The sequence below is a fragment of the Furipterus horrens genome, unplaced genomic scaffold, assembly GCF_987537825.1.
Source record: "Furipterus horrens unplaced genomic scaffold, mFurHor1.1.pri manual_scaffold_9, whole genome shotgun sequence".
Lineage (NCBI taxonomy): Eukaryota > Metazoa > Chordata > Mammalia > Chiroptera > Furipteridae > Furipterus > Furipterus horrens.
The window spans coordinates 77,560,161-77,584,556 of record NW_028327179.1 but is presented as its reverse complement, the minus strand read 5'-3'; the positions used below and the strand labels follow the sequence as shown (position 1 = coordinate 77,584,556).

The following is a 24,396-nucleotide window of genomic DNA, read 5'->3' as shown; positions in this document are numbered from 1 at the left end:
CCACAAATAAACCCAGGCCTCTATGGTCAACTAATATTTGATAAAGGAGGAAGGAACATAAAATGGAGTGAGAAGAGCCTCTTTAACAAATGGTGCTGGGAGAACTGGACAGGGACATACAAAAAAAATGAAACTAGACCATCAACTTACATCACACACCGGAATGAACTCAAGATGGATCAAAGACTTAAATGTAAGCTGTGACACCATAAAAGTCCTAGAGGAAAACATAGGCAGGAAAATTTCAGATATCCCATGTAACAATATTTTGACTGATTCATCTCCTAAGGCAAGAGAAATAAAGGAAAAAGTAAACAAATGGGACTACATCAAACTAAAGAGTTTCTGCTCATCCAAAGGAAACATTAGCAAGATTAAAAGGAAATTAACCATATGAGAAAACATATTTGCCAATGATACCTCAGACAAGGGATTAAATCCAAAATATATAAAGAACTTACACATCTCAACACCAAGAAGAGACAGCCAATTAAAAAATAAGCAAAAGACCTGAACAAACACTTCTCCAAGGAGGATACACAGAAGGTCCATAGACACATTAAAGAATGCTCAACATCACCAACCATCAGAGAGATGTAAATAAAAACCTCAATGAGATACCACTTTACACCAGTCAGAATGGCCATCATCAACAAATCAACAAACAGCAAGTGCTGGCGAGGATGCGGAGAAATGGGAACCCCAGTGAACTGTTGGTGGGAATGTAGACTGATGCAGCCACTATGGAAAACAGTATGGAATTTCCTCAAAAAACTAAAATGGAACTGCCCTTTGAACCAGCGATTTCATTGCAAGGGTTGTATCTGAATAATCCTGAAATCCCAATTCAAAAGAATTTATGCACCCCTATCTTTATAGCAGCACTGTTTACAATAGCCAAGTGCTGGGAAACAGCCTAAGTGCTCATCTGTAGATGAGTGGATTAAAAATCTGTGGTACATTTACACAATGGAGTACTATGTAGCAGAAAGAAAGAAGGAACTCCTGCCATTTGCGACAACATGGATGGAACTAGAGAGAATTATGCTTAGTGAAATAAGCCAGGCTTCAAAGAAAAATACCCTATGATATTACCTAATACAGGAGACGAAGGAACAAATGAACTAAATTGAACAAGGAACAGAATAACTGTTATCAAGGGGGAGGGGGAGGGAGAGAAGGGGGATAAGTAAGGGAAGGGTTTAGTCAAAGAACGTGTATACATGACTCATGGACATGGACAACAGTGGGGGGATATGATTGTGGCAGAAGGGGTGGGCTCGGTGGGGGAGAGCAATTGGGGAAATATGGGACAGCTGTAACTGAAAAACAATAATTAAAAAACAAACAATATATCTTTACATTTTTGTATAAATAGATGTGAGGCTTCTGCACTCTTTTTAACTATATATGTACACATAAATAATAACATGTGCATTGTTGTATTATATTAGATATTGTCAAATATATAATAATACAAATCAAATAATACATGTGTTATGTCATAGGGTATATGAAATCTTAATTATCGTAAACATTTCTAATTGTGTTATGGTGGAACTTCAAGCCTCAAAGCATGACAGTGCATATCATCCCACTCTCTCTGAGTATGCTATCAAAATGCCAGAATAAATAATTACAGAAAGAATTTATTTAAAATTAATTAAACACTTTTTATAATATGCTAATTATAAAACAATATTTGACATAATCTATTGGATGTTTTATATGAAACACTGGTTTTTAATATTTATTTATTTTATTGATTCTAGAGTGAGGGGAATGGAGGGAGAGAAACACCAGTGCGAGAGAGAAACAGGTTGCCGCCTGCATACACCCTGACTGGGGACCAAACCTGCAACCCAGGCATGTGCCCTGACCAGAAATCAAACCTGTGACCTTTTGGTTTGCAGGGTGACACCCAACCAACTGAGTCACACCGACCAGGGCTTTACACAAAACATTTATTATAACAACTGTAATGTAAAGTAAACGGAGACACTAATAAAGTAAGGTAACTTAAATAATCTCAGTATTTTTTCTCTTAAGTAAATATGCTCAATAATCATTTACAATATACATATCAACTTCTTATACACAGGAATTGTGCTAGAAACTCTAAATGTGATAGAAATTCAAGCAGCTAGTTGAAAAATCTCTAACATTTACATAATCTTCTGGCACTGAAGTACATATTGTTTTACATGAGTGTTATTTACTTAGTAGTCTATAAAAAGTCATCTGACTCTTCCACAGGTTATTTTCTCATGCCAAAACCTATTAGAGTCTTTGCAGTGAAATATTAAACCCTTAGGTTATAAAACTTACAAATGAGCCATTACTGTCTATTAGGTCAGTACAGGTGCTATGTATGGGCCACCTCTTGGTAAAAATTCTCATAATATTTTAAATATAAAAATATCAAGCTGTATTGCAATGATTCACTATAAAAGATGCTATAAAAATATATTTTCAAAAAAACACGTGAAATATTTGAAAAATAATTTCTAAACATTTTAAAAATGTTATATTTCAAAAATTATTCTGCAGCTGTACATTTTTTTAGAAAGTTCTATATTTATAGATTATTTAAATGCTATTCTAATTTATATCCACTTATGCAGGAACAAGACTGGAGGAATTATCCTAAATTACACCTAAGGCTGTAGAAGCAAGACCAGAGATAAAGATGGAAAATTAACAATGATGTGAAGAGGAAAGATCACAAAACTGGAGTCCAGAGAGTTGAGCTCTTGCCACTAACTAGCTTGTAATCCTGGCAAGGAATTTTACTTATAGTCTTCAGTCTTGTATCTCAGAAAAAAAAAAAAAAAAGAAAGAAAAAAGAAAAAAAGAAACAAACAAAAGAAAAGGAAACAAAGTTGGAGTGCAATTTCTAAGGATAATCTTTGGGCTAAGTTAAGTTGACAATTATAATTGCTTTATTTTCACAAAAAATTATACTTCATATTCAAATACAATTTTTAATAAAACAAAATATACATGTGGGTGCTTAAAATATCCAAATCTACAAGTAGAGTTCTGACCTGTGTGGTTCAGTTGATAGAGCATCGTACTGCTAAATGAAAGATCACGGGTTCCATTTCCAGTGCAGGCACATGCCTGGATTGCAGGTCAAGTCACTGGTTGGAGTGTAAGTGAGAGGCAACTGATCTATGTTTCTCTTGAACATCAGAGTTTTTCTTCCTCTCTTTCCCTCCCTTCCTCTTTCCAAAAAAAAAAAAAAAAAAGAAAAAGAGTAAATCTACCAGTAGAGTCTTAAACTAAAAAAGATTTCTAAATAAATAATATAGGGAAGACATCAAAAGTAGTATTCATTTCTAGAAAATTAAAACAACACAAGCCGATAATCAAATTTGAACTTGACATTGAGTTTGAGAAATATAACAATTGCTTAAAGTCCTAATTGTTTCTGTTGAACAAACGTGATATTCTGGATTGGATCCTTGAACAAACAGAAAGGATCTAGGTAATAATAAGGAAATATTTTTTGTAAGTATAAATGTAAGTTAATAATAATGGGTCTGTACTGTTTCATTAATTGCGATAAGTGTATGTAACTGATGTAAAATGTTAATAATAGAGGAAACTGGGCAGGTTTAGAGCATATGGAAATTGTACTACCTTCACAAATTTTATATAAATATAAAATATATAAATTTGTTCTAAAAATAATTTTTCTAGATTAAAATTTTTCTTGTTAGCCCAAGTAGTTTATCAATTACATTGACTTTTCAAAGAATTAGCTTTTGGGGTATGTTAAAATTTTTAAACATTTTCAGGTTTTAAATTTCATTGATTTCTATGCTAATTTTATTTTTATTATTTCTTTTCTTCCACTTGCTTTAAACTTAAATTATTGCTATTTCTCTAGATTCCTAGTGAGAGCTTTGATTATTCATTTTAGATCAACCTTTGTTCTAATCTATTTATTTATTGCATGCTATAAATTTCCTTTTAACAACTGCTCTTGCTGCATCCCACAGAGTTTATGCATTCTATTTTTACATTCATTTCAAAATATTTTTCTTTTTATTATGAACTTTCCTTTGACTAATATATTATTAGTAGTATAGTATCTGGTTAATTCACAATTATTTTTAGATTTTCCAGTTATCTTTTTGCTTTGGGAACATAATTGGTATAATGTCTGTTTTTAAATTTGTTAAAGTATGTTTTATGGCCCCAAAAGTGGTCAGTATTGGTGAATGTTCAATGTGAACTTAAGAATAAAGTAAATATTGTATATTCTGCAGTTGTTGGATGGACCACTGTATAAATGTCACTTATAGCAAGTATATTTATAGTGCTATTTAGGTCACTATATTCTATTGATATACTTTCAATTATGTGCTAATGTCTCCAACCAAAATATAACAAATTTGTCTATTTTCCTTTTATTTCTATCAATTTTTTCATGTATTTTGACACACTATTGCTGGGTGCATATATATTTTGGTTTTTTATTTTCCTGAAGGACTGAACCCTTTATCATTATTTAATGCACCTCTTTATCCCTGATAACTGTCCTAGTTCATAAATCTGCTTTGTCTGAAGTTAATATAGATAGTTCAAATTTACATTTATTAGTGTTGGCATAAAATATATTTCTCCATCCCTTTGCTGTAAGTAGTTACTTTTAAGATCAATTAATAATAAAAAAATAAAATCTTTAATTTTACTTTCATTTATTTGTGTACTTTCTCTTTATATTAATCTAAGTTTCTGACTTACATATTTTTTTCTGCCTTTAGAACACCTAAGGTTTTCAGGGCAAGCCTAGTTAGCAGTGGTTCCCTCAGTTTTTGTTTGTATGAAAACATTTATTTTTATTTCTTCTCTTTTGAAAAACTGTTTTAATAGATAGAGATATTTTTCAAAACTTTAACTAAATATACTTAAATATTTCATTCCATTTTATTCTTTCTTCTAATGGCTTCTGATGAAAATCCACTGTAATCTCATACAGTCATACCTCAATACTTCTCGGTTTCGGCACTTGTCATGCGTTCTGGAAGGAATTAACGATGAGAACCAAGGCACCACTGTGTTTGTTCAACCAAAGGTAAGAAGACATTTTTCCTCTGGCTTATTTTAAAATTCCTGTTTGTTTTTGTCTGTAGTTTGAATATGAAATGTTTCACTGTAATGTTTTGTTTTGTTTTTGTCTCGTTACCTGTTTGTGTTGTTTTTAGTATTTATTATGTTTGGTGTCCATCATCAGTTTTGAAAACTTCTCAGTTATTATTGCTTCAAATATTTCTTCTGAACGTGCGTCTTTTTTTCTCTTCTGGTATTCTTTATACATATTCTACACTTTTGAAATTGCCCCAAAGTTCTTTAGCACTGTCTTTGACATTTTCTCGTTCTTTTTTTTTTTTTTTTTTTTTTTTTTTTTTTTTTGTATTTCACCTTGACATGTTGGTAAGCTGAGAAAAGGGGGAGCATTCTCTAGTCTTCAAATTAAATCTCATTATTTTAGAGACCCGTTTTTTATAGCTGTGACCTTCACACATCTTTCTCCATGTAATAGCTTTTTCTTCTGTGCCACCTATTTCTTTCTCTAGCTTCAGTGTTCCAAAGCCCTGTTGGCTCTGTTTTGCTTCCCTCTTAGTTAAAATTGGAAGGCTATAAGGGCATGAGATTGGATCAGAATTGAGCTCTGCTAATGTTTTTCCCCTGGCAAGTATGCCTTTATTATGGTGAAAGCACTGGACATATTGGACACTGATTACTCCCCACTTCTCCCTGCCAGAGCTGTGAAAGCATCTTTCTTGGGTCTTTACTGTGAGAAACTGGTGGAATTCCTGTAAGCCCACAGAAGTATTGGAGTCTCCCAAGACTGTGGTCCTGAGGACCTTCTCACTCTCATACTAGTCTATACTCAGCCATCAAAATTATCCTGTAAGTGTTTAATGCCTTCTACTCTGGGTAAGCAGATCTCGGTTGCTAGAGTGCACAAGATGCACCTGTTACTACAGATGTGGGGCCCTGCAACCTCAGTTCTCTAAAGTGTCCTAGATATCATTGATTTTTAATTTTTCCAGCTTTTTCTTGTTGTAAGGATGAAATGATGATTTCTAAGTTCTTTACATATAAGAAATGGAACTCAAAGTGTGATTGATTGCTTTTAGGCATAACATGCTTAACTAGGGGTTCCCAAATGCCTGGTCTCTTCTTCCTTCTTCTTCCTCTCCTTCTCCTTCTTCATTTTCTTTTCTCCTTCTTCTCCTTCTCATCACCCGTCTCCTCCCTCTTCCCCTCTTCCTCCTTCTCCTTTTCTTCCTTTTTTAAAAATCAAAATGGCTTTGTAAGTACCATTAGGAACCTTCTTAGAAAAACAGATCCCTAGAAATTCTCTTTCAGAAGCCTTGCAATCTAAACACTGGTTATTACTAAAAAACAATAAAACAAAACAAAAGCAACAACAATACTACCCTTGGTGATTCTTTTGTACAACCAGGTAGAAGCAAACATTCTAAAAAATAAAGACTTTTTAGCTAGAGGTATCAACTCATTAGTCTCTATTTTCCACCTCTTTTAATGTCTAACATACAGCTTAACTCATTTTAAAATCCCACACAATACTATAAGCAAACTTTTGGTTATCATAAATCTCTCTCGAGCCTAAGATAGCATATTGGGTCACATTTGTTTTGAATCAAGATATCTATTAAAATTCTACAAAGAGCCCTGGCCAGGTATCTCAGCTGTTGGAGCACCATCATATACATCAAAAGCTTTTGGTTTTGATCCTCTGTTGGGGCACATTCAGGAGGCAACTGATAGATGTTTCTCTCTCACATTTATGTCTGTCTCTGTTTCTCTCTCTTTATTCCTCTCTCTCTAAAATTAATAAACATATCCTTGAGTGAGAATTCAAAAAAACTATAGAAAGATCTTGAAAAGATACTACATAGAAGTATTAATTAGTTTCCTTAAAATGATAGAAGCAGTCCATTCAATTTATTGGCAGAAAGGTAATACTCAAAGACATTAAAACTCCGTAGGGTTTCCTTCAAAGCAGCCACTAGGCAGCCCAGGTCACTGGAGTTTGGCCCTCTCTGTGCCGATAGGGCCTCTCTTCTATGGTCCCATCTATCAGGACTGTTTCCAGGGCTGCAGATGAGGTTTTGATCTTAAAATCCATCACCAGTGCCTGGGCAGAATTGGAGCAACAGCCCTGATTCAGGGTGGGGAGTCAAGTTCCACCACTGCATGTGGGACCCGCTGCTGATCCTGTCACAGATCGTCCTCATGCAGCAGACCATCTGTTATGGCTCTCTGGGCCTGTAGGATGGTGCTGGTGGACGTGCTGGTGGACCTGCTGGTGCACAGCAGCTCCTTGCTGGACCACATACTCGACTCTGAGATCCTGGGCTTTCTACCCTTCCAGGCCAGCTCTCCATAATGTCCTTTATCCTCAACACTGTCACCTGTGCCCTCAGCTTGCTGTACTACATCTGGCAAAGGAAGCAGTGTCTGGATGTCACTGCTACCATCCATTTCTTTCACCTCCTATGCTGCCAGTTCTACAGCTTCTGTTTTTCCTGGCACTGACCTGGTGGCTGCTCCAAGTTGTGGGCATTGTACTCATGGCTGTCATCAGCCAGGACCTGTGCATGTGAATGGAACTCAAAGAGAACCTCCTCAATTCAGCCCCTAAATCTAATTACTACAATTTGGTCCTTTGAACACCTTACTGGGCATTTGGCCTGCCTCACCTTGGGCTGCTAAGACCTCTTAGGCAAGGTCCAGTCAGGCATGAGAGGAACCCTGGAAATGTGAAATCTCAGTTGGTGTGGGAGAGATAGGGAGGCCCCTTCTATAAGGCAGGTAGCAGTCTGGATCACAGTTGCAAAAATAGCCTCTATTTGCTGAAGCCTTGGTATCTGGGAGGTCAGCAAGGGGACCTCTTTTAGGATAATAAGATATTGGAACCACATCACTCTTAAGCAACCATACTTGTTACCAGGTGGTTAAATTTAAAAAGAAAAAAAAAAAATCAAGGCTATTTTATTGAAGCAAACCATTCTTCTAGTCATCTGTCTTACCTCTCTGGGACAGCTGTTACCTTTGCCATGTTGCCAAATCACAGCTAATCTTTTGGAGAAGCACTTGATGTCCGGATCCAGAGCCACAGTAAAAGATGTAAATGCAAAGTATTAGGTTGCTACCAGGGACATGATGGCAGATGGAGGCACCAAAGCACAAAGAAAATGCACAATCTGTGTCCTACTATGCACATGTGTGCAGCTATCCATGAACCCATAGCTAACTTCCAGTTCTCTGACTGGGTCCCCATCCTGCTCCCAGCTTTCCACGCAGTAGGCCTTAGGACCCAGAGAGGAGTCCCGGCATCTTTCCCAGTCTAACCCTAGTAACAGATTCTCTACAAATGACCAGGCACCCCAGCTCCCACTGGACCTCAGTTCTGGCAATAATTCCTTTTTCTGACTTATTTGGAATTCTACAGTGAAAAAGGGGTATGATGGGTGCCTAGAGATAGGAACCCCAACCTTTCACCTTGGTCTGCACTGATAGTGCCAAGGGAGGCAGGAATTTGCTGCTAAGATTTTTCTTGGGGGTGGAATGTCCCCTGTGAGGGCCTTGCAGATTTTCCTCTTCTGTACATAAATACGGTATTTTCCACAGGGAAAAAAATTCCATAGCATAAATGCTTAAAATTAATTAGAAAAATATAATCAGAGGTTGGAATATTGAAAGTGAAGATGGAGATCACAATTAATATTATATTAATACAAAATTTAATTCAGAACATAGTTGACCTGTTTTATATAATGCAAAGCTCAACATATAAGTAGAACCCTGGACTGTTTGATGAAATAACATTATTATTAAAAACTGAACCTCACCTTGGCTGCTGTGGCTCAGTGGATTGAGCATTGGCCTGCGAGCTAAGTGTCGCTGGTTCGATTCCCAGTCAGGGCACATTACTAGGTTGCACATCAGGCCCCCAGTTGGGGGTGTGAGTGAGAGGCAACCACACAGTGAAAAAAAACAAACAAATCTGAGCCTCATAAAATTTTGATGTAAATATTTTTATTATTATAAGCAATATATGTATGTGTCTGTGTATTTACATATTGACAAATATATTTTCCATCATATTAAAGGGATAAAATTTTTTAAATTTATTTGCTTGTTTGTGTGTTTATTTACTTATTTAATTTTTAGAGAGAGATAAAAAGAAAAAGACAGAGAGAAACATCACTGTGTGGTTGCCTCTCACTCGCGCCCCCAACTGGGGACCTGACGTGCAACCTAGTCATGTGCCCTGACTGGGAATCAAACCAGCGACACTTGACTTGCAGGCCAACGCTCAATCCACTGAGCCGCAGCAGCCAGGGATTAAAATATTTTTGATTACAGTAAAAGTGACAGAGAGAATAAGAGGGAACTAGAAAGCTATGCATATGAAAAGCCTAGATTTTTTTTTCTAGGTAAAACTTAATGAAGAGATAAACCTGGAGGGTGCTTGCTTTTCCTGCTTTGAACTTTGAAGTTCTTAGCCCTTCAGAAAATGTTATCTATCCCCAAACTTTGATATGGATAAGGAAAAATTTTAAATCAAAGTGTTATACTACTAAAATATTAATATTCCAAGTTTCAGAAACTTGAGCAACAGGTGATTCACTGAGCCACAATCTATGAAAAATCTTAGCAAAACAGGAGAATCCATGATAGTAATACTTTCTTATATCTAAATATGTTAAGAATATAATGGTGGCAGTCTTGACTAAAACATTTATAGACTTTTGCTCTATACTGAGAGCCTAAAATTAACAAAGTGTACTTTAATGTATTTTGCCATTGAGGAAGACAAGGGAAAGGAAATAAAATTATGGTTAATTATGCACAAAATGATATAGTGGACTTTGTATAGTTTGCTGCCTACCAAATACAATATTAGCAATGAATGTAAAACAAGATGTGAACCAGTAGCATGGTTATGATTGTAAACTAATTGCACTAAGAAGATGCTTCACTGGTCCATAGGATGAGAACAAGCTCATTTAAAGTCAGCTTAGCTAGCAAGTTGTCTTCATGGTGTATAATAAGATTTCCAGTACTCTGGATAAGAATAAGGAGATAGAACTTAAATTGTAGTATATGATACTTGAAATGGTTTTTTATCTCACCTAATTTAAGATCCATAACTAAATCCAGGCTATGATTTTATGCAGACATTTCATCTGCTTAACATAAGGAAGAGTCATCATGACCTCAGAATCTGAGCCAGCCACAGTCATTCAGCAATCTAATTTTATACTCAGTGGGCTGGAATATTTTTTATTATTCTGGAAATGTTCTGGTTCATCCAAGAAACACTGGTTCTTGTATTTTATCTTCTTAAATAGGTAGTAGTGATCATGCAGATTAAGATTAAGTTCATTTAATAGTTTTAAAATGTAGATTTAAAAAATCTTTTAATGAGAATAATCCTCTTTTGTTATTTTGCCATATGTTTGGTAACAACTGTTCTCCAGTACAATTTATCCTGAGATATTTGCTTCTTGAAGTTTTTCTGATTAAGTGAATCAGAAGTGCTTAGAATGCAATTTATATTCCTTTCAGTTCCAGATTGATCCATAGCATAGATTGAATTACAGTTAACTGCTAAGTTTTTATTTTTTACACTATCTTTCAAATGTTTGTATATACTTAATATTTTCACTCTGTAACTTGGATTCATTCTTATGTAATACTAGTCAGCATATATAACTTTGGTGACATAAGAATAATCTATAATGCCTTGGCCAAGTGGCCCCTTTGGTTGGAGCATCATCCCATATACCAATAGGTTATAGATTTGATCCCCATTCAAGGCACATAGCTAGGTTGCAAGTTCCATCCCTATTCAAGGCACATAGGGAATGCAACCAATCAATGCTTTTCTCTCATATCAATGTATATCTCTCTCTAAAATCAATAAACATCTTCAGATGATAATTTAAAAATAACAGTTCATACTTTTAAAAATAGTTATATTAAAGTTCTGGTCAAGATGGCACTGTAGGCAAATGAGGTACTCAGAACCTTCCACAACCACATCAAAATTACAATTAAGATAGGAAACAACCATCATTGAAAACCACAAGAAGTTTAGCTGAACAGAAGTCTGATAGAATGAGGCCACATCTAGACTGGCAAGGGGGTAGAGACACGGGAAAGGCTGTTCTAACATCCATGTATGGTAAATAAAAATCAGGAGGAATATCTCAGTTGCAGAAGCCCCTCTGAAGAACAAGGGGCCCTAGCCTTACACCAGCCCCCCCCGCCCCCCGCTTAGGGTGCCCAGCTCATGTGAATGGGGAGATAGTGCCATTGGAAACTAACTACATGACACCTACTACATAATGTCCCTCTGCCAAGACTGGGAGATGTAGAAGCTCTACCTAATACATAGAAACAAATACAGAGAGGCATACAAAATGAGGAGACAAAGAATCATGTCCCAAAGAAAAGAACAAAACTCCAGAAAAGAACTCAAGAAAATGGAGAAAAGCAATCTATCAGATGCAGAGTCCAAAACACTAGTTATAAAGATGCTCAGTGATCTCAGTGAGAATTTTAACCAAAAGATAGGAAACATAAAAATGGTGGTAGAAAACATAAAAAAGAACTAGTCAGAAATAAAGGATAGGTTAACTGAAATGAAGGATACATTACAGGGAATCAACAGTAAAATAGGTGTAGCAGAGAGTCAAATCAGCAAATTGGAAGATAAGGAGGAAGAAAACACCTAATCAGAGCAAAACAAGAAAAAGAAATCCAAAAAAAAATAAAAAATGAAGATTGTTTAAGGGACCTTTGGGACAACATGAACAATACGAACATCTGCATCATAGGGGTACCAAAAGAAGAAGGAGAGAGAGCAAGGGATCAGGAACTAATTTGAGGAAATAATGACTAAAAACTTCCCCAACCTGATGAAAGAAATACATATACAAGTAAAAGAAACACAGAGAGTCCCAAACAAGATAAAGTCAAGTAGGCCCACACCAAGATACATAATTAAAATACCAAATGTTAAAGACAAACAGAGAATCTTAAACCTGACAAGAGAAAACAGTTAGTGACCTACAAAGGAGCTTCCATGTGACTGTCAGCTGATTGCTCAACAGAAACTTTGCAGGATAGGAGGGACTGACACCGAATATTCAAGGTAATGAAAAGCAAGGATCTGCAACAAAGATTATTTTACTCATCAAAGCTACCAATTAGAATAGAAGGACAGATGAAGAGCTTCCCAGGCAAGAAGAAGCTAAAGGAGTTCATCATCACCAAACTATTTTTAGAAGAAATGTTAAAGGGTCTTCTTTAATAAGAAGAAGAAAATAAAAAAATTAAAAATACGAATAATAAAGTAGCAATAAATACCAAAGAAAAGGTTATATATTAAGATTATAGCCCTTCTCTAGGTAGATGAACAATACATTTTTGAATGGAGTAATCGATTCTACTACTCCAATAATAACTGAGGCGCATTCATGATTAATTAAAGCATCAGCATATTTTGAATAAGGGCTCTAGGTAGGAGAAGAAAAGAAAGACTATTTTTAGAGAATTATAGTTAGGGTAAGATTTCTAAGAAAACGGGAACTGGGAGAAATCCTGGTTTAAATGAAAAATCTTTTAACAGTGAAAAAGAGGCTCTATGGAGAGTAACCTCAAATAGTGATCTGATCATAAATTCCTAACTGGGCAGTTTATGGTGATAATGATGCCCCAGGCCTATAACTTCTTTAGTGAAACACTTCAAGATCTGTTTATTGTTCTTGCGCATCTAGGGTAACACACCTTTGAAATACCAGAATTAATACACCTCAAAGAGAGTATCAGCCCTGTAGGGATCACATAATCTTAAGTATTTTGTAATCCAACTCCCACCTTGCTTTTTTCCACCTCACATAATCTTTCGTACATCTCCTCCTTAATTTCAAATTCGTAAAAGAAGCTGCAAAACTGTTATTTTTCTGGTGCATTTGAGATCTGGCTCCTCAGCATATATTGTCTGTTTGGCTCAAATAAATTCTTAGGAAACTTATGTACAGGTTTGGATGTTCCTTATATCAACAATTACATAGACCCAAAATCATATGGTCCTTTTAAACTCCCCACTACATATCTCCACAAAGTGGAATACTGTGGCTAAGCAGAAACTCAAGGAAGGTAAGAATATCATTCCAGCCAATTATATGCTCTTTTCTCCCTTACAGAATCCTAGAAATATTTCTAATAATCCAAAGATTCTAGGTAACAAAATTGAAAATATATTATTCAGTTTATTTTCACATTCCTATAAGCTTACCTGCAGCAATTTAAACAATTGTTTAATATTATGATTCTCAGCAGTGCTTTTAGAAGAGCCTCTTAAAGATGATGAGGTCAAAAAAGTTTTGACTTTTTTTAAAAAATATTTATTTGTTTGTTTATTTATTTTTAGAGAGAGGGAAAAGGAGAAAGAGAGGGAGAGAAACATCACTGTGTGGTTGCCTCTCATTCGCGCCCCCAATTGGGGACCTGACATGCAACCTAGTCATGTGCCCTGACTGGGAGTCGAACCAGCGACACTTGGCTCGCAGGCCGACACTCAATCCACTGAGCCACAGCAGCCAGCGCCTTTGACATTTATTAATAATGTTTAAAAGGTCAAAACTATAGAACTTGAAATAAAATGACATTCTTTGGGTATATGTGTTAATACCTTAGAGTAAAAAGTAGAATTGGATTGAAGCATGTTATCACTGAAACTACAGGTATAAAAAGACATGAAATCTAACAGGCAGGCACTGAACAAGATTAACAATCCTGCAAATGTTACTTATAGTAAACTATTTGACAGCGAAGACATTGTGAATTGTCTGGCATTCCGGGTCTCTTTGTTGAATTAATTTTTGTATTATTTAACTTACTTACATTCTACCTAATTACCAACGTGATCTGGATTTTAAATACTTACAAGAGGAATAATTAAGTAAATGAGTAAACTAGCTAATACCCAAAAGTAGGCAAAATATGATACATGAAAATCTTATTAAAAGTATAAGGTCCTATATTATTTTCAGAATTAAAATAAAAATTAGGATCAGTTCAAAAGTGTCTAACATAAGAAGGAAAATTAATTATGTTAATGATAGTGTCCGTGACATAGTACTAAATTGGCGAAAAAGTCTCTTTAGTTTTTTCCATAAAATAAAAGACACATTTTTTATTTTCACCAATAAATTTATTGATTTGGATACTTTGAGTATGTTGGCTATCTCCCACATGGTATAACATTGATTGTTCTTAATTAGTGTCTTGATTTGATGGCTATCCATTTCAACTGGTCTGGCCACCCATGAATCACTGTTCAGAAGGAAATCTCCAGCACAAAGCTTTGCAAATTACTTTTAATATGTTCTATCAATCATAGCACCTTCTCCATAAGTTGCACAAATCTTTTTTTATATTTCAGTTGTGTTTTACCTTTCTTGAAATAATAAAGCATGATGTGCTGAAAATGTTGCTTATTTTCCTCCATCTTCAATATTAAAAGTTACACAAAAATTCACCAATTTTGGTAAGTTTTTATTTAAATATATGATGATATGACAGCTGTCACAATACAATCTAACAAAATTGTTTTGAATGAAATTAAAGACAACTAAGTGCTACTAGAGCCATCTTATGGAAAAAATTCAAGTGAACTTTTTGGCCAACTGAACGTCTACCTTCTCAGTGCTTACAGTCCAATCTTGAGTTAAATACATAAGTATACAATTTTAATCTATTCGTTAGATATTATGATAACTTGGTCAAAACATATGGCCTATTGCAGTACAGGATAGGAAACAATGATATATATTAAAATGCTGTTTGAGTAATCAAGACAACTAAGGTAATTATAGTAGGGAAAGATATGAAAGAAGTAGAATTTATAAAATGTAGTGACTTCTTTTATATGAAACATAAAGAAAAGGGAAGAGACAAGAAAAAATAGCACCACATCTTTGGTTGATTACACCATTCTTCAAGATCAAGAAACAGGAAGAAGAATGATTTTTGAAGGAGAGGTGAACACATTTTGGACCAATAGAGTTTGAAGCTATGTAGAAATAGAACTATTTCTGTAACTAAAGATAGAGTGTATTTTTCCCCATGGGTCTTCTTCTAAAATGTATTATCAAGGTAGACACCTTGGAGAATTGGGCTGTGGATAATTTTCTTCTCAATTCTTTGGATTATTATAATGGAAACTTCTTCCCTTTGGGAATTAATGGGAAAGCTATTTTTGCCTCTCCATCACCCTTGTAACTACTTCTTCCCAAGAGGAGTTATTATCTGATTGGTAGAATGACAAGAATCTCACAGCACTTAGTACTCCTTCCTCTATTATTAAATGTTCAGGTGGTAAAGATGACTATTTCTATGTTATTTTCCCTTTTTGCTTTTAGGCTACCTTATGGCCACAGATCATTCCTCCCTGAAACTAGGTTTCTCACACACACACAGACACACACACACACACAAAAGGTGCCCTACATTGCTTCAATCAACAGTCACTGAATAGGGGCTTATTTTTTCAGACTTTACTTATTTATTTTAGAGAGAGGAGAAGGTAAAAAGAAAGAAAAGGAGGAAAAGATTGTTGTGTGAGAGAAACATCAGTCAGCTGCCTCTCACATGAGCCCCAACCAGGGATAAGGCCCGTAACTCAGGCATGAGCCCTGACAAGGAACCAAACCAGTGACCTTTTGCTTTGTGGGACAATGCCCAACCAACTAAGCCACACCAGTCAGTGCAAATCAGGGGTTATTTTTCAGGTAGCTATTGGAGAGTAAAGTTTTAGACTCCAAGATAGATAATATTGAACAAACACTTGACTGGGAGATATGCTATCAATATTTTGCTTCCAAATTGATAACAGTGTCTCTTAAGTAAGATTCATGGGTATTTGAATCAGAACATTCTGTGGTTATTGTTAAAGATACACATACTGGATTCTACTCCAGATCTATTTTATGTGTATATCTGTGGCTAAATTTAGGAGATATGCAATTTCACTATTTCTCCAGTAAAACCTATGTACCTTACTATTGAGAAACAATTATCAAAATGTTACTTCAGAACTTTCTGAGTACAATGTATATCATTTCTTCTAAATACCCCAAATTCATCCCAAGAAGAGTGTGTTTGGGTTCTCATGGGGGGACGGTAAATTGCACTCCTATTCCTACAGATTCTTGAAGATTTAAAATGTAGACACAAAGATCAGATTAGCATTAAAATATTAACTTCCCTTCTGAGAAAACTAGATAAGATTAAAGGCTGCAAAAATGAGAATTTCTGCCACTTTTCCAAAATGCAGATCTGAGACCCATGCATAAGGAGATTTAGTCTGCAGTTGGACATTTACTCAGGCAGTTGAAAATAAATCACTTTTCTGTACTCGTCTTGTCCTGAGAATAAGGATAAAATAGACTGCAATTCAAACATGTTTCTAAATGACAGATGCTGGACTTGGACCTATATATGCTTATCTTATGAAACTTACATTCAGTGAGTGACAAATGATCTGTGGTCATAATCTAAGTGTGTATCTGAAGAAACCCAAACCATTAATTTGAAAGAATATATGCACTCCTGTGTTCATAGCAGCATTAGTTACAATAGCCAAAATATGGAAGTAACTAAAGTGCCTATCAATTAGACAAGCAGATAAAGAAGAGTGGTACCTATATACAAGGAAATATTATTTGGCCATAAAAAAATAATAAAGTCTTACAATTTGCATGGGTGGACCTAGAAGTTATTATGCTAGTGAAATAAGTGAGATGAAGAGACATATACCATATCATTTCACTTATATGTAGAATCTAAAGAGCAAAATAAATAAACAAAATAGAAGCAGACTCATAGATACAGAGAACAGACTGATTGTGGCCAGAGGAAAGGAGAATTGGGGGAACTGAGTAAAAAAAAAATGGAAGGAATTAAGAAGTACAAATTGGTAGTTACAAAATAGTGACAGTGATGTAAAGTACAGCAGAGGGAATATAGTCATTAATATTGTAAGGTGGGTATTAAAAATATCTGGGGGGACACTTTGTAAAGTATATGATTGTCTAACAACTATGCTATACACCTGAAACTAATACAATAAATATTGAATGTAAACTATGATTGAAAAATAAAATTAAAAATAAATTTAAAGAAAAACAAACTGGCCAGTGGCAGCAGTTGGGGGGTGGGTACATCTTTATGTATGGTATATTTTATGTGAGATGAATCAGTGCATTATAGCAATGTTCTAGATCAGGAATGTGTGTGTGAATGTGTATCTGTGATCTGGCATTATCTTACAAATCTGCAGATTTTAAAATTCACAGATATTTGTCCTTCTGGATTCTTACCCCTTTGCAGAATGTGCACAAGGCCATAGGTGGGCATATGGATATAAGGTGTGGGGAATTAGAGTGTAATGGACCATTCTCCTGTTATCCCCTCTTCTGCAGGGAAGATAACCTGGTTCAGCCTTGAGAGGTCTCCCTCTCCAGGGCATCTGCAGACCCTCCCTCACTCCCTCAATACATTTGACAATCTTATCTCCAAAATCCACCATCTAGGAGGTGACAGTTAAGAGGCTGAGTGCTCTAGGGAGCCCCACGAAGCCCTGACCTGACCTCAACTCTCTCTCAAGGTCTCTGCAGGCTCCTAGTCCCAGTGTGGCCACTCTGGAGACAGAGCAATGTACAGGAGGGGTTAGAGTCCACAGCCTCTTTTCCCTTCCTACCTCTTTCTTTCTTATCCCCCTGAGACCTTCTCCCTTCCCAAGCTTGACCCCTTGATTCTTTTGCCTCCCCCAGTCTCTTTCACCTCTCCCCATAAATTTGTTCCAAATGCCTTTATTTCAAGCACCATGAAATGTCAACCAGGAATTAAGCCATATAATGTGCAGAGACCCCAAATAACTTTCCAAATACGGGGAGTGAGCCATGAGGGTGGCTTCTGGTAAAGGCAAAGCAGAGAGGCACTGTGTGATCAGGGCTGCATTTCATCCCCAGTTCAACCAGCAATAACTGTAACCTTGGCCAAGTCACTTAACTTTTAGTGTCCTGATCTGCAAAAATAAGAATTCTCGGATCTTACTTGTTCCTTTTTCCTTCAACACGTTCTGCTCCCTCAGGCAGCCCCCTCCCCCAACCTGTAACTGCAGAAACCCTGGAGCTCAGAAGCACCTCATATCAGAAAGGGCTTCTCTCTCAGAAAACCTTTCTTCTTTGTCTCTAAATCACAAGGGCAGGTCTCTAGTGAGGCTTATGCTGTCCACCCTTTAAACTGAAAACTCTGCTTCCTCCCCTCCAATCTCGGTCCTCCACATAGTGTGTTATTCTCCATAGCCATTGTTATGGGCTAACCTAGCAGATAACTTACGTGTGTTTGTTGTTTCTTTTCTCCCTTCCAACCAGAATGTAGGATCCACAAAGTCAAGAATTTTGCCTTTATTAAGTCTATTGGTGACCCTGCAGAACTCTAGGTTTAGGTAAAACTAGGTGCAATTTTAACCTGTATGATTTACTAATTTAGCAGTTTAGAATAGAGTCAGGCTGGTTATTAAAAAGGATATTTTCTTATAGTTTTAAGCAGCACAATAAGTTCTAAGTAAACACAATTTTTCAATAATTACAGAGCAGGCAAGAGCTCTTTTTTACTTTGTTCCTCAGACTCAGAAATCTAGTTTATCCTAGTTTAAACCAAATTTATTCCCTCTGGGTGAAGTGGGAATGTGGGAGAGTGGCCTATATCTAAAATAATAATAAGACACACAAAAAAATGTAAACAATTTTAAAAACTAAAAACATAAAGTATTGTTTCTGATGACACATCAGAGATTATCGAACCTCCACTGAGGTCAGAGAGGTGGGAGAGAAGAGAGAAGCATGAAGTGGAAAGGGTGGGTCACCCATCCCTCCCTCATCTAGATCTTATTTCTTCCAGGATTATCATCCTTTACTCTCAAAACAAGATTCCAAGGGTCAGCATGTGCAGTCATAAAGCGTGGCTACTTCCAAGTCACAGTCACTGAGACAAAGAAATTTTTGCATAGTCACATCTAGCTCAACACCTCACCATTCATATGTGATTTCTTCTACTACTGAGTTAAGGAGTAAAAACACAGGAGCAGAGGCCCACTGAGGTTAATGGGTAGGGCACCTGACAGTTCCAAGACCAGAGAAAACTGGCCCAATGCTTAGGCTAGCCAACTTGACCATCTGACTAGGAATGACACAGTTGATATATGCAGCACTCTTCTGTTCTACACACTAGAATGTCTCAAGTGTAGTGTCCTCTTCAATCGAGCTCATTTCCTCCTCACCCTCAGATACCCCTCCCCACACACATATACACAAACCTCTGAGATGTGGGCCTCTGACTTGTTGTAGGACCATCAGCAGGTTAAGTTTCACTCACAGAGGCTAAGCCCCTTTCCAATGGAGCAAAGTCCATTTATAGTTACACACAGCTTGCAGAGGAAGATCTGCTCCTAATTTTTTGAGATTTATGAGGGACTTGGTAGGTGGCACTTATGAATCCCTGGGCAGGTGCCCCAAATGCAAGGCTAGTGTTCGCCATGCCCAGAGCACAGGCATAGTTGCTCTGAGCAGGAGCCTCCAAACACAGTCCTGGTTCCTTCATAGTGGGAGGGGCACTATAACTTGGAGGAGGGAGGGAGGGAAGTGTTTTTACTGAGAGTAGATGTTTCTCTCTAAAAATGCCTGGTGCTATCCTCCATAGCACTACTATTTTGCCAGGGAGCAGTACTCTCTATGTATGGGAGTTCATAAGCATGTTCAATCACTGTGGGTTCACTCTACTGTGGTCTGGATAGTTGGGCTGCAAGTGTTCTGATAGCATGTGGTGACATAGTGGCCTCCCATCACAGGTGAGACATTGTTTCTTGTAAATACACTGCTTCTGTTTCGCCCAGGTTGACCCCAGGTGTACTGAAGGAAAGTGAAAATAACAGTTCTTCCCATCATGGAAGGGATGATGTACCTTTCCATAGCATCATCTGGATTCTGCACAGGTGAGTTCCATGTGCTTATAAATAAGGTGCAACTACAAATGTGTCTAAACACAGTGATGGTGCTGGGACTTGCATCTATAATGAATATGATGTAGTCACATGGGTTGACACCAGTGGTGTCAAATGTGGAATTTGCAATGGCACACCTTTACCACCTGAGTGCATTATGCTGCCCATGGCTGGCTGGACTGCAGGAGAAATTAGGCCCATACCTCATGTTGGGGTGATCACTTTTCTCAACACTAAAGCGTTTTTAGGCTGCTTCCCATCACTGGCCTCAGATGTGGGCTAAGAAGTTGTTCCTGGGCCCATGGGAAGGTTAGAAACTTGGGTTTTTCTGCTCACTAAATTTTAGGTAAGTAGGTGGAGACATCAGCTGAGAGAATGTTGCCACTGGGAGGTGTATTGTCAGAATTAGGAGGTGACATGGACAATGGCGTGTGGTTCCCCCTGTGGACAGGAACAGGATGGAAAAGGACAGCCTGGGCAGAAGGAGGGGCATCTGTATCCCTGGTGTCAGTGGCAGGATGAAGTTTGCAGAGGTGATGTTTACTGGAGCATAGGTGATTGCAGAACCCATAAGGAGCCCAGTGGAACAGGAGCACTGGGGAGAATTTCTGTTCTGCTGAAAATCGGGTCCCTAAGGTGGGCTGAGGTTTGGTTTGAAGGCCAAAGGGATGGTTTGAGGTAGGGCAGGGGACCTTCAGTACAGAAGGACCAACGAAGGGGACTGCTCCACACTGTATTGGGTTTGGTGAACTGGCCCATGTCTTATACTGGAGTCTAATGAAAATATGATTATGGCAGCACAGGAAGGGGCAGCAGTTCCATTTCAATGACATCAGGATCTAAAGCAGACCGACAAGTTAAACCTTAAACTGTTCAGCTCATACAATTGGGAGCTGCTTGCTCAGCATTCAAACCAAGTTTGTGTGATCACAGAGCCCCTGCTCTGGACAGTGTTTTTCCCACATATAAGGGAAATCATGATATTTGTCTTTCTCTGACTGACATATTTCACTTAGTATAATGCCTTCTAGATTTATTCATGATGTTGCAAAGAGTAAAATTTCACTTATTTTTTTTTTTGGCCGAGTAATAGTTCATTGTATATACATACTGGTCTTCTTTTTGCACTCATCAATTTATGAGTACTTAGGTTGCTCCCATATTTTGGCTATTATAAATAATGCTTCAATGAAATTAGGGGTGCATATAATCTTTTGAATTAGTGAGTTGGGTTTCTTCAGCTATACATATACCCAGAATTATAATTGCCGAGTCATAAAACAGTTCCATTTTTAATTTTTTGAGGAACCTCCAATATATTTGTCATGGTGGGTGCATGAATCTGCATTCACACCATCAGTCCATGAGAGTTCCCTTTTCTCCACATCCTCGCCAACACTTATTGTGTGTTGATGTATTGATAATAGCCATTGTGACAGGTGAGAGGTGATATTTCACTGTGGTTTTAATTTGCATTTGTCTGATGATTAGTGACTGCTGAATATCGTATCATGTGTCTATTGGCCAACTGTATGTCGTCTTTGAAGAGGTGTCTATTCACATCCTCTGCTCATTTACGATGTTTTTTGCTCCATAAGGCCCCCCTTTCCCCCAAAATGTGGGGGGAAATATCTGTGCCTCTTATGGAGCAAATATTGTGTCACAGACTGGGATGTGCATTATTTGACCTGTCAGTGATGGTGATAGCTGTTAGAAGAGGAAGTGGTTGGGCCCACGCGAAACCCCTGGGGATGCTTAAATGTCCCACTTTACTACTAAGTCTCAGGGCATCTGGTCAGTTGCTGTCCACCTTTGCCCATCATGTAGGACCTGGGAGAGTGCAGAGAGCCACTTGACACTCCCAGCTACACTGCTGACTTGCTGAATCAGCTGAGGCTAATAACAAGTATGAGGCACAGTGCCAATTGCCAATTGTCTTTGACACTGGGTGGGGTCTATGTCAGTAGAACTGCCTGCAGTCACCAATCACTGTGTCTTAAGCTCTGCCAATCATGAGAGGCAGGTGGGTGGAGCTGAAGCAACACGTTCTTGGCTAGCTACTGGCTCTGTTAGATGCTACAGCTGCCTCATCCACCTCCATACAGTTTTCAGTGCCCACCAGATTTCTGTGTGGGAGGCCAGCAGTAACTGGGCGTGCAGCCATAAATGCTGAAGTTTGTAGTGTATGCAGAGAGTTATGGTGAGGTCACTATTCTAGTAGTAACACAAGCTCCGAGGAGATTAAGGTCATCACGAGCCATAACAGGCACTGAGGGTAGTCCGCCAGAACCTGTAACTAGGTTAGTGATACTCTCAGTGACTGTTACAGCTAGTGATACCTTTTAACTCCCTCAATTCTTGTTATTAAAGGCCCCCATAAATTATGAAACTAGTGATGATGAGTTGTTGGGGTTCCCAGAAAACTAGAAGTGTACTTGAACCTTAAAGTCTCTCCTCATTTGTTAATGACAGTGATGATAGTTCTTAATACCGCTGTTGACTGCTGTTCACTTTACATGGTTGAAATATTATTCTCTTATATTTTATTAAATATTTTAGTACATTAGTTGTTCAGATTTTTTTTTCTTGTCTTCCTCCTCCAAACCTAGGTGTGTATTATGGTCAGGTGTATCTTATAGTGCAAGAAATAAGGTGATTTGTTTTTTTGTTTTTGTTTTTATGTAGCATTGTATGGGTTCTTTATAAATTTTGGACATTAACCCCTTATTGAATCAACCACAAAATATTTCAGCATTAATTTGTAGCTTCTTGGAATTCTCGCCCATTCTTTTATTGTAATAGGTGTCTTGAAAACTGTAAATGTTTCTATCTGTTCTACTTCAGCTTCATCTCACAAGATTTGATGTCATATTATTTTTGCAGTTTAAAATATTTTGTAATTGTCATTTGAATCGCTTTTTGACCCATGTGTTGATTGAAAATTTATGCTTAATTCCCAAGAATTTGGGGACTTCTTAATTATTCTGTTCTGGCTTTTCAGGTTAATTACACTTTGATCAAAAATATACTCTGTATTTCTAATACTTTGACATTTGTTTATAGTTGCTTAAGTGACTATCATATAGTTTATTTTGGGACATATCACATCTTTACCACAAATGATGTGCATTCTCCTTTTTTGTGCCGTGTTCTATAAATGCCAACAAGGACAAGTTGATTAATTCTGTTGTTCAAACATCATATATCTTTTACTTTTGTGTCAGTCTTCCTAACAGTTACTAAAATTTGTATTCATATATCTACCTGTGATTGTGAATTTGTGTTTTTCTTTTTTATTTTTAAATTTTGGTTTATCGTATTTTGACACAAATTTAGGATTGTTATATTTCTAGTTTTATAAGAACCACTTTATTCACATAAAATATTTCCTTGCTTCTAATAACATTTTCTATATTGAAGTGTTTTATATTATTGTAGTTACATCTGTGAACCCTGAGAAAGAAGATACCTACTAGGAAGGGTGCTGATGGCTCACTGTGCTGAAATTTAACAGCAGAGGCTAGCAGCTGTTTCTAAACAGGGGCCTCTCATGCAAACCACACTTCAGGGAAAAACCTGCACTGAACTGCCTGCCTTCACCATGAAGATGAACCAAACAAGGACCAGGGTTTGGGATTTTCCTCTATACACACCAGCTCCTTTCTAGCTCCCAAAGTACCTTTTCCATTTTCACTGAAGACTGGAGACAGTGTTTCCCCTCCTGGAGCAATATCAGAGCTATATCAGTGACCAGAGGATTTTGACATCTATGTTCATCAGGGATATTGCCCTGTAATTTTCTTTCTTTGTAGTGTCTTTATCTGGTTGTGGAATCAAGACAATGCTGACCTTGTAAAATGAGTTTTAGAGCCTTCCCTTCCCTTGAATTTCTTAAAGTAGTTGAGAAGGAGAGGTGTTAGTTCTTCCCAGAATGTAAGGCCATCTGGTCCAGGGCTTTTGTTTTTCAGAAGATTTTTGATTACTGCTTCAATTTCACTAGGTATAATCTGTCTATTCAGATTCTCTGACTCTTCCTGATTTAGTTTAGGAATATTATATGTTTCTAGGAAATTAACCATTTCATCCAGGTTGTCCTGTTTGTTGCTATATAGCTGTTCATAATATTTTCTTATAGTCCTTTTTATTTCTTTGGTGTCAGTTACTATTTCTCCTCTTTCATTTTTGATTTTATATTTATGTTCTTTCTCTTTTTTTCTTGATGAGTCTGGTTAAAGGTTTGTCAATCTTATTTATCTTTTCCAAGAAAA

General features: G+C 37.0%; 1 pseudogene; it reads left to right on the top strand.

Annotated features, from left to right (window-relative positions):
- The first annotated feature begins 7,239 nt into the window (after positions 1 to 7,239).
- On the top strand, positions 7,240 to 7,715 carry LOC150001980 (protein SYS1 homolog pseudogene; annotated as a pseudogene).
- Positions 7,716 to 24,396: the final 16,681 nt, after the last annotated feature.